This window comes from Pinus tabuliformis, chromosome 5_2 (genome assembly GCF_031772625.1).
Source record: "Pinus tabuliformis cultivar Carrire ecotype Pingquan chromosome 5_2, CPIR1, whole genome shotgun sequence".
Taxonomy (NCBI): Eukaryota; Viridiplantae; Streptophyta; class Pinopsida; order Pinales; family Pinaceae; genus Pinus; species Pinus tabuliformis.
The window spans coordinates 440,731,877-440,757,033 of record NC_142306.1 but is presented as its reverse complement, the minus strand read 5'-3'; positions in this window follow the sequence as shown (position 1 = coordinate 440,757,033).

The following is a 25,157-nucleotide window of genomic DNA, read 5'->3' as shown; positions in this document are numbered from 1 at the left end:
AACACACTTTGAATTATCAGTTTGGGAAATTTTTTTTAACTTGGGATAAAACTAGATTTTCTAAGTAAGGTGATGTATGAGCATTAAAATTGCCGAGAAAAGAATCTACCGAGTAATTGCCTATGATACTGCTGTTATACGTTATTGCTTCATTTTCTCCCTCCAATTCCGTTACTAAGTACTTCTGGTGTAATTCCCGTTCAACCTTTATTTGATTCGGTTTGCCATTATAGGGTAACCACATGTGTGACCAGTCGGTTGAAAAGTATCCATGGAGTTTCTCGGACCAATCCCTGCTAAGAATCAAGCCATAGAATTCTGGGATATCAGCCACTAGAATGTCAATAACCTGACATACCTATGGGTTAGATGACAATCTTATGGTTACTTGATTAAGTTCACCAATCACTTCTACTTGAGATCGATCAAGCTGAACTATGCGCACTGCGGATTTTTGTGGTTGAACATTTAAATTGGCACATATTGATTTGGGTAAAATATTCGTTGAAGCACCAGAATCTACCAAACAATTGTGCACATTCTTATTGAAAATTTCATAAGTGAGAAGAAAAGGGGGAGTGTGAGATCTTGATCTTCCTTCAATCAAGGCAATGTCATTTGGATCAATCTTATTGATCGTGTTGGTTGGAGGTCTTCCCATGTTGTGGGAAGCTACAGCTGTAGGCAAAGATGTAATAGGCACGGCATGTAATTCTTTCATCATTATCTTCTGTTGATGTTTCAATTTGCTCAATTCGTAAAGGGTAATATTAGCCCTAGTCTTTTTCATGTCGTCAATAATATTGTATTCCATTTCATCGGACACTATGAGTGTTCTTGATGGAGTTGTTTGATCTGGTTGGACTGGGCTAGATTGAGTCGCTTTAGCAGTTGTTTTTTTTGTTGCGACTTTTTCTTTAATTGCAGAGCTTGCACTCCTCTTCTTAGGGGTAGTTTGGGGAGGATCAAGTTGATTTTTGCTTCGTGTGCTAACCGTAAATGCTTCTTGATCTTCTTCTTGTGGGAGGATGAAATCCCACATTCCTTATAATTCCACAACTTTTTCGTCATCAGTCTGTTGTTCAGTGGTACTGTCTTCTTCTTCCTCTTCTTCGAATTCGACATTTGAAATAGCGTTGGGTGGTTTCACATCCATTGAAGGACCTCTTTTAAAAGCTCTGTAGGGCTTTTTTGAAGAAGTTTATGCTACTTGTTTTTTTATGTCAATCATCTCATTGGACATGGTCTTTAATACTTTCTGCAATCCTTCCAAATCGGAAGGGTCTTTTGTTTGTTTCTTCTTGGAGTCTTCTTTGAAGGTGACTTTTTTAGACTTGCATTCCTCTAACGCAGATCTTTTTTCCAGGGCTATTCCGCGTTTCTCTACTGCTATCGCTTCTGTCAAGTTTTCAACTAAGTTTGTTTTATTTGCCCTATCCACAAAGATTGCTAAGTTTGATGGTAAGGCCGTAATATACCATTCACATCGTACTTCTTCGATGGGTTGGGAAGCAGTGGGAATTTTGTTGAGGATCTTATTGAACGGTAAATTGAAATATTTGATGGGTTCTCTAGCCTCGGCTTTAAGGTTGGATAGGTCATTGATTAACGTTTTCGTTGATCTGTCATCACCAAACGTGGTGAGGAATTGACTTTGAAAAATGTCCCAACTTGTGATAGACCCGGAGGGTAACGAAAAGTACCATGACCCGATTGTTCCTTGCATTGTATAGGGAAAAATCCGAACAACAGCATCTTCGTTAGTAACTCCGTTGAGATTGATAGAATGCATGAAATTGTTTATGTGTTCTTCTGCTAGCATGCCTGCTTCTGGATTGAATTTGGGTAGCCATTTCTCAGGATGGGCCGGTATTTGACTCAAGGGTGGAGGCATTAAAACTGCCCCAGGATTATTCCATGGAGACTGGGCCATCGTCGAGCTACTAGTGAATGAAAGCGCAGAAGATGATCCCTGTGGTTGGGAAGATGAGGATAATATGATCGTAGATGATTGAAGAAGGGTTGTGGGAGTTCCGGTAAGCGGATGAATGATGGTTTGGAATGAAGATGTGGGTGGTTGACTTCGCGGTGAGGGATTTGAAATGGACGATGTAGATGAAAGAGTCTCACTATCAGACTCTTGTGGTGTTTTCCTTGCTCTTTTCCTGGTGGGGAGAGGGAATTCAGTTGGCTGGATGCCAAATTTTTCACTCTTTAATCTGGTCAAGGGATGAGCAAGATTATACTGCGAAGTCACGCTGCTTTGAGATTTATCAGACCTCTGAGTAGAAATGGAAAATCCGTGGAGTTTGTGAATCAAAGTTTGAACCTCAGGGGGTTCAATGGTAGATTGGTCTGAAAGATTAGGGTGTGTAGCAGCGGTTAATACTCGAGCGACTTCTGACTCAGGATTTAATCTTGCTGGGGAAGTCGGGGGAGTAGATGAGGGCGATTTACTCTCAGAATGGTATTTAGATTTTGATTTAGGTGCCATTCATAGTTCGGGCCCTCCTTCTAGCGCCAAATATGTTGAAGCCTCGAAAATCGGGTCGACAACAAGGGGGATACCCATCCGGTCCGGACCTTGGTTGGCAGCTCCTTATCCGTTTGGTATAGCGGGTACGACTGGGGATAATGGGACCAGTTTCCCAATCTAAGGGTGTGTGTGTGTGTGTGCAGAGTTGGATGTCTGCCGATCTAAGAATACTTAAAGCTAATCTAATTCAAACTTTTAAACTAACTCTATGCTATTGTAATGTAATGAGAAACAACGCATCTAATCTATGCTAACCCTGGGTGTATTTCTTCTATTATGCGATCTAAAAAGATTTCAGACAATAACTGGTAATAAAGATCATTCAGCTATCATAAGAATGGAAATCAATTCAAGATGAACCACTTTGCATAAAAAGTTAGGCAAAACAGTTGTGAACAGCATATCGCATAATAAGTTATTCATATATCAAACATAAATAAATGACTCCACCATACAAAAGTGCCAAATGGTAACTCACACATTCATGCAATAACATATAAACAACTACATACTGTATATCACTTTAGGAATATAAACAGAAATGGCCAAGAGATAAAAGTACCATTTATGACTGGTTCTACTCATAAGCTTCAAGCAACAATGATCTATCTCTCCTTGCTCCAACATCTACTAAGAGTACAGAAGTGCAACATCAGTAGCAAATATCAAATGCAAACATTAATAAACCTTGATCCATCCATTCATCAAAACCCCCTCCGAGGGTGCAAAAGTGCATGTTCTGAGGACAAGTTTTTGACAAATTTCTGGATCCTTCTCGAAATGCATGAGAAGGGTTTAAATACTGCTAACTAAAATAACTTAATTACATAAATTTCGGATACGGTTTAAATGACTGCCCTTTTTCTTAAGCAAAACTATTTCTAAAAAAATTGAATCTAATTCTTGACTATTTCTGTATTTGCTCCTCAGTGCTGCGAGCATGCAACATTCACCTGGGAAGAGTCGGCTGGTTGTCTTCTGCTTTTGTTTGAGCTATGAAAATAGAAATGGCAAGCGCTGGGACCACTTTCTAGTAAACTAGAAGATATTTTTTGAGAATCTTCCTTTGGCTGGGTGGATTTACTGCGTGTATACTTGGTAATAACCCAAATTTCTCTCAAACTGCTCCTGCTTTTGCTATTTCAGTTTCTGGCCTTGCGAATGACTAAGCAAGTTAGGGACTTTGCTTTCTGAACAATTTTCTTAGCGATCTCTAATCGCACATCGAAAACTGCCTCCGTTCTTTGTTCCGGGCTTTTCTGGTGCATTTTCCGCCTTTAGCGCTTTTTCCTTCACCGGGTAGAAGTTTCAGGATTTTTCGTAAACATGCTGCTTTTGTGAGCTTTCTAACCCTGAATGTTGAATCACCTATTGACATCAGCATCTGTTGAGTGATACTCTGGAATCTGCAGTTCTGTTGCATGCGGCATCCGTTTATGAAGGCATCTCTTCTCTGTTCTCCGAGTATTGACGCTTTCCCCTTTTCCTTAGATGTTTCCTGCTCATTGCTTCATATTGTTTCCTGTTTTTCATTCCTGCAGTTCACGCAAAAGAGTAATGATAATCAATACTGATACGAAAGCTCTGACCTCTATGAATGTATAAAATCATGACACTCATCGTGAACTGACTCTTCGAAAAACACAAAACTGTCCTTCTTGAATACTTTGGCATACATTCATTAATTTCTTTTAAGGTGCGCGCCCAATTTTGGTTTATAGACAGCTTTTCTTGAATGTTGAGCCGAGGAAATTTGCGATGGGTGATAGCAGCATCGCGTCATCGCATTACCTAGATGTGTCATCGCAACTTTTTCAGATTAGATTATCGCAGATCGCGTTTATCGCAGATTTCAGATTGCGTTTATCGCAGATCGTGACGAGTCGTTAAATCATTGGGTGCTGCTTATGTGATATTGTGATATGTGACGCCACACATCGACCGTCGGAGATTTCTTAAGATTTTTATTTAAGCGCACTTCATAATGTACGTGGTGCGATGAATTTCGCGTCGCCTCTTTGCAGTTTATTATGCTCATAAGGAAATGCTTTATTCTCTTCTCGCGATGCGATATAGTTTTAAGGAGTTAAATACAAAATTTTTTATAAAAAATGTTTTTTGGATTTTTATTAAGGGTTCCCATTTGCTTAGTGTTATTGCTAATACTAAACAAAGAGGGGGGTTGTTGGTGGCCACAACACAAATTTGCTGAAATTTTTTATTTTAAAAAAAATGATTTTTTATATAATAAAATAATACTTTGAATTTTTTTATTTTATTTTAAATTATGTAAACCATCTAAAATTTCATTCAAATTAAAAAGTAATATTTTATTGTAGAATTGATTATAATTAATAACCTAAATATATTATGAATAAATGAAATGATTTTGAAAGTTAAATTTAAATCCTTTATAAGATACCTATACATGGTTTCCATTCTTATTCATTTTTATTATGATCTCTATTTTTATATGTTAAGTATAAAATGGAAATTATATATATATATATTGGGATGGTTGAGTGAAATAATTGTTACTTTTCTTACTTAAATTGAAATCATCTTTATTTTCTCCATCTAACTTTGAATCCTTCCTAGTAGTTCTAGCTTTAATGCTTTGATAAATATTATTATAATGACTTTCTTACTAAATATTGTTGTATTGGCTTCGAGCGTTTAAGTTAGTATACATGTAAGCTAAGTCACCTAGTTTGACAAGAAAATTTGATTAAATTCAAAATTTTCTGAATTTTATTCCTAGGAAAATTTATTTGATGAGTTTTGTAAATCCCAAGCATACATGTAAGCTAAGTCACCTAGTTTGACAAGAAAAATTGATTAAATTCAAAATTTTCCGAATTTTATTCCTAGGCAAATTTATTTGATGAGTTTTGTAAATCCCAAGCGAAACACCAACATGAATAATTTCACAAAATTCATCTAAAATTTAATTGAAATTTATTTCAAATTTGTCATGGAATCCAAATATATTCAAAGAGGTTAGGGAAAAAAACCAATGAAACCTTAGAGGCTAAAACCTAATACTTTATATATATATATATATATATATATATATACATACACCCTCCAATAACAAAATGTTGTCTCTGAATGTCAAGCTTGACAAACAAGGATGGTCGAGTCCTGTTGTTAATTTATATAGAACATGCCATTTTTAAATAATAATTTTCAATTTCAATTTTTTTATCTTTATCTTCACAACTTTTATATGTTAATTTTTTAATTATACCATATACACTTAAATTATATAATTTTATGTATTTTTTAGTCTATTCAACCCAATATGGAAGAGATGTTATAATGTATTGTTATGTAAAGATAAACATGAAAATAAGATAAGAAATAAATTAATAAAAACAAAAGAAAGAAAAAAGAAAAAGTAAAAGAAAATAGACTAGTCTCCAACCCAATATAGAGGAGATGTTGTAATGTTATCCTATGCAAAAAATTAAAAACAATAATAATTAATGACAACTCCATAATTAAAAATAAAAATGAAAACAAAAACAAAAATAAATAAAATTGGAGAGATCAAATTATTTACAATAAAATTAAAATTAAAAAAATATAACAAACTAATGCTTATAAATGTTGAATGGTGTTTTCAATGGTGGCAACATTAGTTAGTGAATACTTGTATATTTGTATGGACTGTATTAAGTTGGAACTCTATGGAAGGATGGCCGCAAACCCTAGTTCTAGGGTTTGGATTCCGTGGACAATGGATATACTCCAAACTTCTTGGAGGTTTCTATAGAATTAGAACACTAAATTTTCCTTGGGTATTTTTATCATTCAATTCTCTTTTTTGAGTTGATTCTGAAGGTATGTGGCATGTCACGAGAGGCCTCACTATTTGTTAGTTATGCCAGATTGAACAAAGACCCATTTTGTGAGCAAAAACCCAAAGAGATGATGTGACATTCTTTCATTGACCCGCACATATTTCACATCAAGGGAGTTGGGCTTTCCTCAATTTAAGGATTAACTTATTCTTGAAGGGCTTTTAAACTTATTGAACGGAGAGGTTCATTCTACAACCTGTCCATCTGTCATCAAAATTGAATTGAAATTGTCCTCCAAAATAAAAATTATGAAAAATCTAAAAAAATTAAATACTATCCCAAACATTTAAATAATGTCTACTCATACACACTTTTACACTTGAATAAATTAGATCCCTTTCTCCTCATAAAAAAATTACACTTGAAAAAATTAAATCCCTCTCCTCAGGATAGATCCATATTTAATATGGATCTATGCTAATTTTATATTTTTTAAATGTCTTTTACTACCTAAAAATAAACGACCTGATCCCTGGACTACAAGTTTAAAATAAAATTTAATTTCAAAAAAGGGATTACCATCTTAAAATTCCTCCAACGGCTAGCTCTTAGAAGGCCTTCAAATATCTATAAAAAGGAGCAATAGCTCTCCTCAAATGATTATCAAAGCATCTACGAATATTCTTAAATGCCTGATCCGAAATAACCTTGGCCCTTGTAGAATATTGTTGAATCAGTGAGAGAGTTTGTGAGGCCTTGCACGAATACTGCAGTTCTGAGTTACTCGGTAGGCATTCTGTGATCATGTGTCTTGTGATGTAAAAGAAATTGATGCGAAGTTGCTAAGATGGGCTGGATTTTATGAGTTCTAATCCTGGCAGAAGTATGGTCGCATACCCATATGGAGTTACAATGGTTTTACGCAAGCCTGATTGGTCTGTAAATCCCTTTTGTCCTCACGTCCACAATGTTCGAGAAAATTCTGTGAACAAGGATCCATCTTTTGGTGATGACGTAAATGATTTTTCTATTTCATAAATCGTAAATGTCAGAGGTTCGGTAAATAGAGGTGCTTAGTTCTGCGACAGGAAGCAATGTCATTAATTTATTTTCAGGCCTACATCCGTGAATGTCATCATTGAATGTATCATTTGGTGATGGTGTATGGTGTACCTTCATATCTCCTTCAACTATTTGGTTCTTGTCTGAGAATAAGCGGAGGTCAATAAATTTGGATGGGAATGAGCTGAAACTTTGAGCACGGTCGATTGATGATACACTGGCATTTCGAGAACCAGTATGTGACGTTATGTTGACTCTGTCAGTCAAACCTGAGGAAGTGTTGGAGGCGAAACCTACCTCCACAGTGATCGCTTGACAATATCAACATGATAGTGACAATTGGACTGGGTTGCGTAGAGAATTCCAGTCTGGGCTATGTCGATTGATAGGCAGTTGCATCTTCGATGAAAAAGCTTTCCCACACCATTCGAAGTCACTATCTAAGGGACCGAACCACATATATACATATATGTATATGTCTGCAGTTTTGATGGCAAAAATGCAAACAAAATATGATGAGCTGCCTAACTTATTTGCATTGTGGGTGTAACTCTTTGACATAGGTACACAACTTAACATTACAGTTGATTCGTATTAAGGACCCTATCTTACGTTGAAATCAATATAAATGTGATATATGTGATTCGAAGGATGTGACGGGTATTGTAGAGACGAGGACTGAAGTTTGAGAGCCTCGGTGGTAAGTTCCAATTATTTACTTTGTATTTTGTTTATAAAATTAAAAAATGGAAAAAGGGAAGGTTCATTTTGTTGACTAGTTAGCAGTTTCCAGCGTTCAGTGATCATTTTGGAGAACACACCATTTTCTCTCAAACTATAGAATGCACTTGGAAACCAGGATTTTATAGAACATTTAACCTTATAACTCTTGTTATAGATTTTTGAGAGCATTATTTATCTCAACTAAAAAACGAAAGAAGCACTAAGATCAGAGTTTGGTGGTTCACTTGCATATGGTTGGCTTGAGTAGTTAAAGTTTGAAGCAATAGAAAGAGCTTACATGATTTTTGCGACACGTAGAGTGGTGCAATGTAAGAGAGTTAGAGTGAGAACACTTATGTTGGGTGTGGAGCTTGATTATCTTCTTTATTTAAAGGTATTGCTGCGTTGGACCCAGTTCCTAACGTGGCGACAACATCGCCTATTTAATCATCAATAGATGAAAAATTGCCTTGTAAAATATTGTAATTTCGTAGGTAATCTAAGTCGTTCATTAGCTCGATGTTCTTACGGTAGAAGTTATGTCTACTTTAGGGTTTCTTTTCGAAATTCCTCGATTTATATGAGAGAATTGTATTGCAACTGTGTATATGTGTATTATGAGCGAGAAATAGAGAGAAGAATGTGTGAGAGCAAAGAGGAAATGACAATGGATATGTTGTATGTTGCATCTATTCATTTTGTTGGATAATATAAATGAATGACTCACCATTTCTCCATGGACGTAGCCCAAATTGGGTGAACCACGTATATATGTGTCTCTTTTGTTTTATGCATTTTCTTTGCTTATGTTTCTACAATATTTTATGTATTCTATTGCTCTGTAATATATAATTTTCTAACAACTTCAAGGCACGAGGGTGGTGCTAGGGCATGTTGGAGTCTAGACAAGGCATTGGAGTGTCCATCTAGTTACAGCTGGTACATAGGGTGTTGGAGCACCTTGATGTTGGAGCCTTTAAACTAGGGCATTGGGGCTTCCTCCCAGTTGTAGTTGCTAAATAGGGAATTGGAGTATCCTACAAGTTAGAGCCTCCTTCACTTGGAGCTGAAAATTTGATCTAAATATTTTGAAGACAAATATTAAGAAGTGTTTGGCGGTTTTTGTCCTCGAGGGGTTCTCCCCTAAAATATGTGTCTACTCTCTCTATTGCTATACATTGTTGAATGGTTTTGATGAATGTTTATGTTTATCTAATGTTGATAACAATTAATGCTATGTGAAATTCAAAATATACTAATTGACAAGAAATATTGGTTCACCCCTCTCACTATTTCCAACAATAAATATTTTTCAAAAGAAAAAAACATAATTTTGATATTTCATAAAAATTCAAAAAGTACAATCCCTTAGCTATATAGAACCATACTTGATAACTTAAAAACGTAGGCTGAGAAAAAAATCCCAGATATATCTTAGACCTTAAACATATCTTCAAACTTAACTAAATCCTATTTGATTAGAATCAAATAGATTAAAGGACAAAACCCACAATACATTACCATTAGACACCTTTGAAATGGAAACTAACTAACCATTTAATAGAAGAGCTTCCTTTGATAAATATTTTTCATGAAATTATTTTACTTGTATGTATGATGAACTTTCATATCATCATATTGGTTTCGCAACTAGTGGATTTTCCTTTTCCACGATTCTAAATGAAGGACCCTTAAGTCAACTCTTCCATTGAACTAGCCCACAAGGACTTTTGAATCGCCATACAATCTGAATACTTTTACCTTCTTCAAAAAATAAATCCTCATATCACACCACAAAGGAGGGAGTTTAGCCATAAAATTTGTGCATTGACAATGCCTAGTTTTCATTTAATCATCAAATTCTAGGAGAAGAAAATGACTATACCTGCACCAAAAACATACCTATAATTAGCTCCATGAAAGAAACTCCATACTATAGCATTCAGTAACTCAATGTCTCAGATTAGCCTTATCTTCTTCCCTTTCAATAGTTTTCTTGACCAAGATAAAATGATCTTTCATTTTATATAATAACATTAGAGAAAGAGATAACATCTTCAAACATGAAACAATTTCGCCTTAGCCAAATTCCTCACAATGAAAAGATCAAAAGGAATCTAAGGGAAGAGGAAATAAACCTTTGATTCCAACTCGAGAGACACTTTTCAACTGAGTTTCTATTCCACCATGCATCAAGCTTAAAATAAGCGAAAACCACTTTCCAAAAAGAAATTACAAAAGGAAAATGAATAAATAAATGAGCAATAGAATCCTCATTCATTTGATAAAGAAAACAAAATGCAAGACCTGCCCATCCTTGCTTAACAAGAATATCCTAAGTTAATATTTTTCTTTTCAACAATAGCCAATGGAGCAACTTGCATTTAAGGGGCCTTGTCCCTTCCATACTAATATGTGCCACCATTTTGAAGAAACAAGAGGGTTATATTGAGTCAACATATCATATCCAGATCTAGTTGTTATTATTCCAGTTTGTTTATTCTTAAACCACCATATAATGTTACAGTAGTTCAAGTAAAATTGAGGCCATAGAGTCAATTTAACCTTGGCATTTTCAGGATCTAGGTTTGGACAACCCTTGGTTTTTCCAATGGTATTCTTATGTAATATATCCTATTTAAAGATGTGAAGACTCCTTTGTAATTTTACTTTGGGCCATGAATTATCACTCAAATAAAATGGTTTCATTGACAAGAAAAAATAATATATATATATATATATATATATATATATATATATATATATATATATATAGCCTAGATCCACGTTTAATTGAGGTCTATCAAGCATCGAGAGAGATCAAATATATTGACTTGCAAACATTTCCTAAAGCTTTGTGTGATGCAGGAAAGTGTTCCCTCTGCGGACAGAGGCAACCCCTCTAGCCCTAGAGCGGGTCTAGTCACAGCAAGGAGAGATCAATAATAGATTTCCTTAAAAAGTCATAGTTGGAGGCCTATCTCAACCAGTGGTCGATGGAGTTTCGTTGCGTTGCTCCAGCTTCCGCTTCCTTCTCAATGAGTGATCAACCTGAAACAATACAAAGGAAATACAACAAAGCACGTAACCGAAAAACAACAATGATATATTTACTCACAAAGTCAAGAAATCATGAGCTATCAAGTAAATTACATACAAGACATAGGAAAACATCATTGATTGTATTAGTAATGAAATAAGAGCAATCTTACAACCAAAGTCTTGACGTTGCAAGCCTTCTCAGAGGGTCCAACCAGTGTATTTCTCAAGCATTCACTCTTCGAAGATGGATCTTCCAACATACAAAGTTTCTCTCTCACTCATAAGTTTTAACACAAAGTTAAGGGCACTTCACAACCTTCCACAAGCTATCAACAACCCCACACTTGTCACACCCACACCAGCTATCTATCATATTCAAAAGCACTAACAGCACTGCTCAATCCAAGAATTTACCAACTAGTTGATCATAGCAATGGTGATTATTTAAATAGGAGAATGAGTCTCCATGAAAGGTGGAAGAGAGAGCTTATCCCTAAGGAAGGTAGCACAAATGATGGAACTGCCATACCAGAGGAGGAAGGACGACACAAACTATGCCAACAACCACGTCTGGAGGCATCCAGAAGGCTAATTGTTGGAACGAATTCGCCCAATCTGGATCATCGCGAGTTTATAACTAAGCTTTAGCACTGACATTGTTGGTAGACAATGTAGCCAGTAAAACCGTCGCTAAAGATAGAAAGTAGCCCCACGCTGGAGCATGAAATCAAACCGTCGCAGGAAGCATATGTATTTTTGCCCTAGAAGCACGGTTGGACTATTTACAACCGTTGTTCATCACGTATATTAAGTCCATAGTCGCGATGAGGCAGAAAACTTAGGAAAAGTGGGTCACTTGGAAACATCAGAGAGCATTTGTTCACTATGAGCATGTTTCATTGGGACCCATGACACAACAGAAAGACCTGGGTGAAAGCAGTGATAAATTACTGTGTAACATTTTGCACTCAAGAAACACGCTTGCACCTTCAGAGTTTTAATTATTCTTGATACTAGATATTTTTGGAGTTAAGATGAATCTAGGTTGATAAACAATTATAAAATTGTTATATTTTAATAAAATATAAAAGTTAAATATATAAAATAAACATATCTAAATTTAATATATATATATATATTAAAAAATATTTAAATCTTTAAGTTTTGTTTATATATATATATATATATATATATATATATATAACTCAAGATTAGTGCAATTGATCGAGTCATTGTTGTTAAAATAGTTTTGTTATTGAGAGGTCACAGGTTTAATTCTCTTGACAATCTCAGGGTCAAGCTCTATGGTTGAGGTGACAAGAAGCGATCTCTTTAAGTGAATCCCTCTAAGGTCCACGAACCACATATAAAAAAAACTAATGTATATATTAAAAACACATTTATATCTTGGCATTATATATGAAAAAAAGTTACAAGAATTTTTAGTATTATATAAAAGAATTATGACAATTTTTAGTGTATATATATATATATATATATTTACTCAGTAAAATTTAATTTTAAATTTTATTTTCAAAATTTTAACTATTGAATTTTTGTCAAATTTTATATTGTCTCTCACACACATATGAAATAAATACATTTATAAATTTCCAAGTTTCTTAACCTCACATTTTTGTGGATGTGTCCATTACGTTGATACTTCCTAATGCCATCAACTTATCCTTAAAATCTTACTTTCAATATTTTTCTAGTGTTAAGAAAGGTGAATATTTTTTTGCTAAGAGCCTTACATCAATGGTTTCATGTCATCTTCATTCGTTTCTTCTATGTTTACAAGGCTTCTTAAACCATTGATGTTCTTGTGGACTATGTAAAAAACTGGTTATTAAGGTATTGACAACATGCTCCATGTTGTCACATGTCTATATATTCATATAATTACTTATCCATAACCCCTATAAATATTGAACCATAACCACTCTATTTACAAACACTCCTGTATAGCATTCGTGATATGGTTAGAGCTTATAATGGGTTTTATGTATGGTTTTTACTATAATATTATCACTAATGTGCCTCCATTTAGAGTCCTTTTGTTTTAGGATGATATTGTGAATGTGATACCTTTGTTGGTCCTGATATGCATACAACTTAAGATCTAAAATGAAAAACTCTAAGGTGACACCTCACCCAACCACATGACCAGTTAGAAAATGAACGAAGAAGATTTAGATCGACAATATAATGGCAGGCATTGCTTCTCTTGGTTGGTTAGAGTAACTACCCCATATGCTCTCCTTCGACCTTTGCATCATTTGCATCATGGAGCATTGTTGCTGGAGTTAATGAATTATAAGGAAATTTACATCATGGAGCATTGCCTACCTCAGCTCCTCTTAACCGTAATTGAGAAAAATGGTATTTATTTATTCAAGTTGTGTTAATATATGGTTAATTGACCCTTACTACATATTTATTTTCCCCTTTTATTCCCCTTTCAGGACTATCACTTCAATATCATGACGCCGGCCCACATATGGCCAAAGACTAGTTTAGACTTATTTGCTCCTATTATATAATGTTGTGTAAATTTTTACAAGACTCACTGATTAGGTCTAAATTTATTTTACCTTTATGTACAAGTGTTTTCGTACAAATTCCTATTTCAAGTCTTCAATGGCATTTAAATTGTAACATATTATACGTTGGTTGCGAGTAGGTACACTTTCATACCAGATTTGTTTTCCAAGTGTTTTACACAATTGGTGTATGGAATTCTAATGGAACACTATTCACATTGAACTAGAAATTCACATTGAACTAGAATTGTGTAGCTTCTATGTAATTTGTTTTGGCTTAATGGCTTTCTTTCTTTGAATACATATATGTCATTAGAAATAATTTTGTGTAGTACTATTAATTTCATGTCAATTTACGTTTTTTTTTTTTCCCTTCTTAATTTAGCACATTTTTTCTTTTATTTTTCACTAATTATTTTTAAAATTACTATGCAAATTTATGTAAACAAACTCTTCCTTTCTTATTTTTTTTGGACATAATACTTCTGGGTTTTGACACACTTAGTTAAGGATAATTCCTCTACACAAAAAATAGATTACATGACTCCTAGTTTATGATTTATGAGTTTTTTTTTGAAGAATTTTATCACATAGCATTGACTACATGTCGGTTTAGGGATAAACCTGAGAACCTTTTCTCGACGTTAACCTATTATCATGAGTGTTAACCTATTATCATGCTAACACGGTTACACACATGCACACATATTTAAACTCCTTGTGAAACTTAGCTGAAAAAATGGTTTCCTATTTAACTCATAATTTCTCTACAAAAGCAATTCAAGATTTGAGTAAACCCTTTCTTTTTCTAATGAATACATACAAGACTACTTTTACATAGTTAGTTATAATATAATTTAAACCCTTTTACGCAAGTAACCTTTTATCCTTTAAGTATTTTGCAATCATCCCTATCTATTATAGAAAAGTATAAGTAACCTTAACCTAGATATGGGACCTCACTTGTATGTCTAATGCTTAGGTCGGTTCCTTAGATCCTTGTGCATGTGGTCATTGACTTAACACACTTTGAACCCTTGGGACAACCATCTGGGGCATTCTTAACTTCATGGATCCATATTGGATGCAAACACCATGGTTGGATACATGATCATTTAGGATGCTTTGAATTAAGTTCCTAACTACTTAAATAATTTTAGAATTACTATTTATGGAGTCAATTTGAGCTAAACTCCTTAAAAATAATTAATTTCTTGGCACTAACCATAATAAATATTTCTTTAGGGTATCGATGATTATGAATCCAGAAGTCATGTAGAAGAGTCATTTTATGACTAAAATCCACTATCCCATTATATCAAATCCATTGCATGAAGTCAATAGACACTATATAATGGTTGCATAGGGTTCAAGTAACATGACAACTAATATAATATTTTCTTATGCTTTGAGATCCATTCTTTCCTATTTATACCCTTCAATGCCTCTTTGTAAGAACTATTCAAGTAGATTGACCTATTCTATATTTGAAAATCATACTTTATAGGTACACACTCAGATTAATGACTAATTTCCTTCCACCTTTCTCAAACCTTTAGGATTTCTTGCCACTTTGATATTCAACATCTCTATAAGGACTCCTTTGGTTAGCTAGGATCCAATGTTACAAGTTCAATTGTTCCATCATATGGCATCTTCATTGGCATTGTTTCACTCATATCTTGGGACTTTCAACCTTAAAGCCTCAAGGGTTCCATCATAGCTAAGGAAAGGGAGGTATCATTCACTCCAAGGGGAACATGTCTCTACATATTTCATTAGTTTACCATAGTAGATCTAATATTTATTGGTTATATATATATCTATATATATATATATATATATATATATATATCTATATATATATATATATATAGATAGATAGATAGATAGATAGATAGATAGATAGATATGAGATTCGGTCCATATTAGGGGAAACATGCCATGAAATTGATTCCACACCTTGTCATCTCAAGCAACTTGGAGATCAATCACTGCAGGAAGAAACCCTACCTATCACAAGGTCTATCATTTGGGATCTTATAAACCCTTATCCTTCTACATTTACTTTGATAGAGTTAAATCCTTTGGCTTCTATCTCATCAGTTCTATATAGAAATCAACAAAACATGGAGGAACAACAATGTTTGCATGATTGATGGGTTTTGGAGGACACATTTGTTTTTTTCCATGAGTGAAGATGTGACTAGCCACATCATTCACCTTAGAGTGATTCATCTCCCACTTAAAAAATGATGGCACACTTTTAGATATGTTTTTTGTAACCTCTTGTAATCACCTTTGGAATTAGTTGAATCATATAGGGATTTCAATGAATGTGGTTTGGTTGATAGAATGATGTCTAGAGATTTCATGGGTGGAGTCCCATCTAGTAAATCCATTCCCTCCATCTACAAAGGGATAGGATTAGGAGGTTTGGTGAATGTGAAAAAGCATATAAAATGTGTTAAAAGAAGGCAGACACCATCTCTTCTCTTTCTCTTTAAAATAGAACCATTATGGTGTTAGAACTATGTGTTGTCTTTGATGTCAAAGGTGCTAAGGGATCATTTTCAATGATGATAAAGGTGGATCAGTATTCTAATATTTCGAGTCATTTTAAGTAAAAATCACCAAGGGGTTCAGAAGTAGTCTCAATTTGAAAATTGGAGAGTGATTCAGGGCCCAAATTTGGCATTAATTTGGCATTCCCAAAGTTGGCATTAATTTTGTCTTCGTTCACAAATTTGGTATCAAGATTTGATGTCAACAAGGAAAAATTCCAAGTTAATAGGTTTTGTATGCTTCCAAATAGAGTACTCCCCCCGCCTTTGTGAAACATCAATCACACGGGTGGGGTCAATGTTTTAATCACAACCACCCATTCATTTAATAGAGTGAATCCATGATAATCAAGGTGCACAATCCAAAGAGGTGCATGAGGTTTATTGTCCACTATATGACAAACAGTGGATCTCCCCCGTTAACATTCAAGCACATAGGGGGGTCTGATTTTTATTTTAGGTCATCTATTTATCCCTTGAATAAATAATCGTTGGCCAATATCTTCTCACATGGTTGAATAAGCATGAGCTCAAGTGGTGCATATGTGGTAGACTATCAACATACAGGTGGAAAGTTACATGGCAAGACCACATCAACAACCCTAGACCCAAAAATGATGTTAGCATGATGATGACATGGAAGTACTAGACTACGACACATGGTAGACATTTTTAGTGTTTTCATGTAGCCAAGTGGGATGATTCTAGGTGACATGTGGCACCACTGATCGCTACATGGCATAAATGATGCAAGCATGAAATTAACTTGTATTTGACAATAAAGAGTAGGAAATCGACAAATTTTTAATTAGAGCATGCCATATTTGGAAGCGCCTAAAATTAGCAGTGAAGTTAACTACAACTATAGTGATGCTCCAAAATTCGACAATGAATTTGGAAATTTTTGCCATATTTAACACTCTGCCAAAAATTAGAACTTGAGCTAAACTTTATGTAAACTTAATAGTTTCCTAAAACAAAATTTAACTCATTTTTTCACCTTAGAACAAAAAAATCAAAGATCATAGACCAATTAAACACATCAAGATGAGTAAATAAAAATTGAGGACCAAGAAAAGAATAATATCAAAACCTCAATTAACTGTAAATTATGAGTTGAAGATAGCTAAAGTCAAACACTAAAAAGAGCATCTCAATATTCCTTATAATAAGTAGAGATTAAGCATAATATGTGAATCAATGAAGGTATCAGGGTGTGAATTGAATCAAATACCAGAGAAGTATGTCATGTTGAAGGTGTTTTTAAGGTGATTTTATGAGCAATATGTGATTTAATTTTTTGAAAGAGATGTCTTAATGATTTGAGTTTGAAAAATGGATGAAAGATAAATCAAGAAAGTCAAGCATATTGGAGCTTGGAGTCTAGGAATTTTGAGCTTCCTTTTAGTAGCAACGAATAAATTGGGGAGTAGGAGCTTCCTTCAAGTTGGAGCTTGAGAAACTAGCAAGTTGGAGCTTGCAACAGATTGAGGGTTGAAGCCTTCAAATAGATTAGAGCCTATGAGATTGATGTAATACAAGATGTAGCCTATAAATTTCATCATAATACAATTTTTTTGGTGGTTTTTCTAGTTGGGTTTCCATGTTATATTATTGTCTCTTGATTTATGTATTGGTCTGGTTATGCTTATTGTTTCAAGTACTTTGAGCAAAAGTTTTTTAAATTCTCACAATACTGATTCACCGTCCCCCACCCCCCCAAGTAGTATTGTTCTAGTTTCTAACAGTTGGCATTAGAGGCCAAGTTACTTCAACATCATTTTAAGAGCTAGAAGAAAGATCAGGGACAATGGCAAACTAGGAAGGAGGTCACACCAATAGGGCACCTATGTTCAATGAAATGAACTATACTTTTTGGAAGATAAGGATGAAGACCTATATACAATCTCTTGGTGCTAATGTTTGGGACACCATTCAAGATGCTTATGAGAAGCCTCCATATGTATCTACTAGAGATCAAAATCTTGAGTTTACATACAATGCTAAGGCTATAAATGGTCTTCTTGTGGGCCTTCCTAAATCAGAATTAGTCAACTTCATGGATTGAAAAATTACAAAGGAAATATGGGACAAAATGAGCAATTGTTACGAGCGTGACAAAAAGGTAAAGAAAGTTAAACCCTAGGGCTTTAGAATGCAATTTGAATATTTGAAGATGCATGATGATGAATAAATTGTAAAGATATTTGTTAGAGTTGATGAATTTGCAAATACCATAAGATGACTTGATGAAGAACTAAAGGAATCAGTGGCAGTCCAAAAGGTGTTAATGTCTCTTCTTGATAGGTTTAATCCCAAAGTTTCAACCATTGAGAAAATGATAGGTGTCAACTCTATCATAATGGAGCAATTACTTGGTACTCGTATTACTTATAAGATGATTATTTCAAAAGTAAAATATATATCAAAGGAGTCAGCCTTCAAAGAAGACAAAAAGCCCAAGGAAGAACATGGTGACACATATTGTGAATTGGATAGAAAGGAGGCTAAGTTCATGAGAAATCTCAAGAGAGGCTCAAGAAAGTACAAAGGTAAGCTACCTTTTAATTTCTTTCATTGTGTTAAAGTAGGCCACTATGCTTATAAGTGTTTGGATAAGAAAAAGAATGAGCATGGAACCAAGAATACATATAGAAAGTTACAAAAGGAGAAACTGTTTGAAAAGAAAAGTTTTTACACTTAAGACACTTGCTCTTCAAAAGACAAATACAACGAATCTTTGGATGAGGATAGAACTCATGAGAACTCAAAGAATTTCATTCCAATGGCCATAGACACTTTAGAATAATATTATGGTGAGCCCAAAGAAGAAGAAGGTGAAGTTGACTTAGAAGGTGAGTTGATTAGTGCTCTAGAAGGGATTGAAATACTAAGGAAAAAATAAAACACAAAATGAATCGTTGGCAAAAAGGAACTCTGAAATTTTAGCACCTATTTTACTGAAAATTGAAGAGTCAAAGAAGAGCCAAGACGCTCTTCAAGGGCGGCTGATAGAGAAAAAAGAAGATTGTGAAAACCTTGAATAAGAGGTTGTCACTATGAGAATAGAGTTGGAAAATAAAAAAAAACTCAAGTAATTTTAAATCAGGAATTCTCCAAGGGGACCAACAGCTTGAATGAAATATTAAGCACTCAAATATCCCTTCACATCAAAGTTGCTTTAAGTTTTGAAGGAGAAATGAGTTCGTAAACTGTGGACAAGGGTAAGAAACCTATTAGATTTTTTGAAGCTATAAGAGGATCAACTAACAATTAGCCACCATAGAAGCAAAAGAAAATATTGAAACGACCAATAGAAACTTACATCAGTAGGTAAGCAATGTTAGAAGAAGTAATAAAGAACAAAAAAGTGTTGAAAATGAGAAATAACTGCATTTTTCCATCAGTTTAGCAGAGATACATTTTACCTCAGAGAAGAAATCAACAAAGACCTATTGTGCCACCAATGGGATGGAAACAAGATTTTCTTAGCCAAAATGCTCCCAGCTATCAAAACATATTTCTAGGCTATTGTTTACCTATACAACTATGAACGTTAGATAAACCTTAACAATATTATTTAAGTAGGATTGATGAGAGCTTTCTTTGGCACATGATGTTGAGACATATGAATTTTGTTCATACTTTAAGGATGGGTAAAAAAAATGAAGTTAGGGACTTGCCAAAGATCTCTAAGCCTAAAAGTACTATTTACAAATCATGCTAGATTGGTAAACAAGTGTGTGTACCTTTGAAATTAAAGGAGAACTTGAGAATTGAGCCTTTACATTTAGTACATTTGGATGTTTGTGGCCCATCAAGAATGAAAACACTTATAGGTAAGATATACTTCATGACAATCATTGATGATTATAGTAGGTTGATTTGGGTTGCATTTTTTAAGAAAGAAATCATAAGCTCTTAAAAAATTCAAAAAATTTAAGGTTATGGCTAAGAATGAGACATGTTGTTTAATCAAATGTATAAGATCAGACAATCATTGTGAGTTCACCTCTAAGGAATTTGATGATTATTGCAAATATTGAGGCATTGATAAACAATTTACAATACTTGAAACTCCACAACAAAATGGCGTGGAAGAGAGAGCAAATAGTTCTATCCAACAGCTGGCTAGAATTATGATGAGTAAAGGAAACATACCATAGAGATTTTTGGGTTGAAGCAATACATACATTAGTTGTGATTTTGAAAAAATCACACTTTAGACCAAATAATGATAAAACCCCATATGGGCTTTGGTATGGTATACAAGCTACAATTAAGCATTTCGAGGTATGTAGGAGTAGGTGCTACATCGAGAAAAATGATAAGAAGCTTGGCAAGTTTGATGCAAGACGTGATGAAGGTATTTTTCTTGGGTACTCTTATAACAGTAAAGGCTGCATATGCTACAATAAGAACTCGAGAAGGATAGTTGATTGTATTAATGTCGAAATTGATGAGCACACTTCTTTTGTACATAAAATACTAGAAAACATCAATTCCAATGACCAAGTCAGCCATGATGCAGATAATGATGAACTAGTTGAAGATGAATTCGTTAAATAACCAAGTAATCCACAATCAAAATATCCTTCAAGGTATGTGCAAAAAAACCATCCCATTGATGCGATTATAAGTGACTTGTATACAATGTTCATACAAGAAGAATGCTTATGAATATCCCTACTCAAGCGCATGTAGCATTGTTATCCATGATTGAACCAAAGGATTTTTCTCATGCACACTGAGATGACAATTGAGTAAAGGCCATGAATGAAGAGACTGATCAGATCGAAAAAAATAAGACTTGGGAGATAGTTCCAAGACTAGCAAACAAAAATATTATTGACAAAAAGTGGGTCTTCAAGAACAACTTGAATGAAAATGTAGAAGTGTTAAGGAACAAGGTCAAATTGGTGCGTAAGAATTATGTTCAAGTAGAAGGACTATATTTGAATGAAACCTTTGCTCCAGTTGCATGACTATATGCCATAAGAATGTTCTTGGTTGTTGCTAGTTGCATTGAGAGGCACTCTACAACTGAGTATGAGGTAGATATAAAGCATAAATATTTAACATTTAACATTAACAGATTTAACATTTAACAATTTTAATCTAATGTCAATGTGGGCCCATTATAGGGGTATATCTATAAGTGTAAATGTTTAACTTTTAACATAAGCATTTAACATTTATATGTTGGTTGAATTAGAAAAATAAATAAAGCACTAAAAGTAATAAACAAAAATTTAAAAGTAATAAATAAAAAGTTAAAAGTAATATAGAGCCAAAAAAATTTAAATGTTGACTCAATTAATAATAAATAGTTAAAGTTGAAATCAATTTTCTATATTTTGATTTTGATATTAAATTGTGAATAGTTTGTTACATTATCATGGGCCAATACCATGGATTATCAATACCACATGCCCAAAAGCCATAACTTATCTCACAATCAAAATATTTTATAACAATATGACACGATTCTTAACCATGGATATTCACCCCCACTTTACCTAGATATTATTAACATGTAAATATGCTTTGTTACAATACTGTGAGCCAATACTATGGGTTACCAATACCACATGCACACAAAAACATAACTTATTTCACAATCAAAATATTTTTTTAATTTTATTTATATTTTATTTTAATTAAATCTAAAAGGAAAAAGGTTATCACTACTTTTGAGACATATCTAAACCTTCTATCATAGCGACTACTAAAACGATTCCCATAGAAATTAAATCAAATAATGTACTGTAAATATGACATTTTATATTTACAAGGATCCATGTGTGAGAGAATTTTTAATCGTATCTCTTCTAAGCAGTATTTTAGTACTTAATATTCACCTTCCTTTTCTTCCATTAAAAGCCCCTCCTTGCTTGTCACTAAGGATGACTTCGGTAATGTTTTACACCAAGGTATGCCTCTCATCCTTGGATAATGTTTTACACCAAGGTATGTATCATAACCCATTTTCTTTCATTTCAAGTATCTCTCCTCCTTGCATCTTAAATTTTCCTATGAAATTGACAATAATTTCTCATAGTTTTATCCTAAATATGACATTCTTCATGTGCAAGCTAACTATTTCAAATAAAAACATCAAAGAAACTCATCACCCCTTTAAATAAACATTTCAAATCCACTTTAAAAATAAGCTATAAAATTAGTTAGAAATTTATGTAAGAATAAAATGGTCTCTAAGGTAACATTTTCTATTCACATTGTGTTTTTTGCAAAAGAGATTGCCACAATTGCAAGTAGATGAAATAGTCAAGGAATGTTTATCGTTATCACTGAATTAAATCATCTTGTATCAGAGGAAACAAATATTTGTAAGTATAGACACATTTATATAAAAAAATGATTTGCAAAGACAAGAGATTAAATTGTACATATTTTCCCGTGAATTCACTATGAAGCTTCCCAAAACAAAGTTTAATTTCCATGAAATGACGAATATGAAAATAAAATTATAGAAATATAACTTGTATGGTTCATTGTATCATTGAAAAAACTAAAGCATGACATATCCTACCAAATGTCCCTTGGTAAAAAACACAACAAATTACTATGATCCACAAAAATACATTAATATCCTAAAGGAAGCCATCAAACTCTGGGACTTGTTAACAAATTGGCTTATGTATGTATGTTAATGGAAATGATCTATCCATAGTCCATGGTTTCAAGTCTGTGAACTTGTTATGCAACTTGCTTGAGCATAGAGCTAAGAGGATTTATCACGTTATTGAATTCATAGTATCCGTGACTATTTTAGGTTTGTGGAAATTACCACACTTGCGAGTATGACTCACTAGTACTTGTGACTCATGAGTATACCAAGTATGGCATCTATCTATGTACTCATCCATATTCATGTCGATAGAGTACTAAGTGTCAATTCTTAGTTCTTGCAGTGCTCATTGAGTGTGTCAATACTCTTGAGTCGATACTTGTCGTAGTTGAATACTTTCTTTTTCTCCCATCAGAAATGTTTTTTTTTCATTTTAATATCGATGAACATGCCAAATACCCCAAGTCACCCGTGTTAGTGAGTATGATTTTGGTAACAATTAGAAATCTTGTTGTTTATCTCTTTAAGATCTATTTTTAACAGTTCAGGGGAACTCTTTGTAGCTTTGGAAAATTCTCAAGATGACTTTGTATCCACTCACCTATATTTCCATTATCAAGTATCACGACCTATCCACGAAACCAGATGCAACCACATTGGAATGATGATGACCTATTCTAAAAATCCCAAAAACTTCATTTCTAACTATATCTTGATCTATTTTCCGAAACCCAACTCATGCTTACTAAGATTATGATTATGTATTATTTGATAAACCCTAAATTCATTTATATGAAATCTATAGACGACGCACTTACCTAGTTTCTAAGACTGTCTTGATAAAATCCTGCTTTCAAGGTCACCTAAGTACTAAGAAACCCTATCTTCACATTGCTTCTTGTTTCGATGGGTTTCAAGTTCGCCTCCTTGAGCTATCCCACCACACAATCACTAATATGTAGAAAAGGAATAGAAAAACCCTGCGAGAGCTCTTTATACCATGCTTGTGAAGCATTGGAGGACATCACAATGAAACACACTTCGAAATTCCCTAGAAACATCCTATTTTCCCTCAATATTGCTAATACCCCTCTCGATATGAGGACACAAAAGGAAAACAGTTAAAATGAGTTTCCCACGAGTTAAACTTCTAATTTTTTTTGTTAAGTATTATTAACTACTAACTGACTATTAAATCGAGACTATTATTAATAATTATTAATTGACTATTAATTTGATGGTTGATGATTGTTCAATCGTCTAACATTAAATCTGAAGGTGCAAGATGACACCTGGGGGAGTCTTTCTCAAAGGGAACACCTTATGAAGTAAATATACTTAACACAATTTAAATACACCAATTTAAAACCTTTTTTAAAACTTCTGAATATCCACCTTCTCTAGTACCTACACTATACAATAAAAAGAAAAATTAAAAAAATAAATCCACAAAACAAAACCTTATACTTAGAAAATATTTTCATTTTAGTAATTAAATTATAAGACTTTTCCCAGTAGAAAAATGACGCATCATTTTATTCATCAAAGATGAAATAAATTACATTTTGCATATGTGAAATCACATCCTAGAGATAAAAACATAGGGAAGAAAAAAATCCCTCCAAAAAGGACCCAAAAGGCAGCCTGAAAAACCAACCCGGAAGAAAATAGCTATATGTTTGATAAAATATTGAAAATCCCTAATGTCCACATAAAAAAACCCTAGGGAACACAAAGGAAAAGACCTGCAAAAAATAGGGGCAGGGAAAGGGCCCCTAAAAAAAATATACTGTAAACAATCCCTACTACCAAAATAGAGTAATGTGCTTCATAGGTATGACCCAAGAAAGATAGAAATGTTGGGCACTGGCTGCCAAAGAAACCCAAAACAGGCATCCTAAAGGAACACAATGGAGCACAAACATGCAGAGGTGGTGTTATAGACATTTTTGGGCACTGCAACCCCAATCATACATGTCCATAAACCAAGGGCTCCTAAGTCCCTAAAAGTGATGTTTCATACCCTAAAGGAACAAGGTCAGCTCATTACATCATCTCCCAGAAGTTCTCCACAGGAAACTGCTTAGAACTGGTCAAAACTGGACCATACAGGTTTCTCAGTGCTAAGGGTGCAATGCATCTCACCTGCCCAGTGTAAATGGTGCGATGCATACTGAAAAGCCCTTCTGTAGGGTCCGATGGAAAAGAGTGGACAAATGGCAAAGACAGTTTGCGAGGTGGATGATCATAGAATCTTCCAGAAACTTCTCATGTGACACTTGCCTCTCT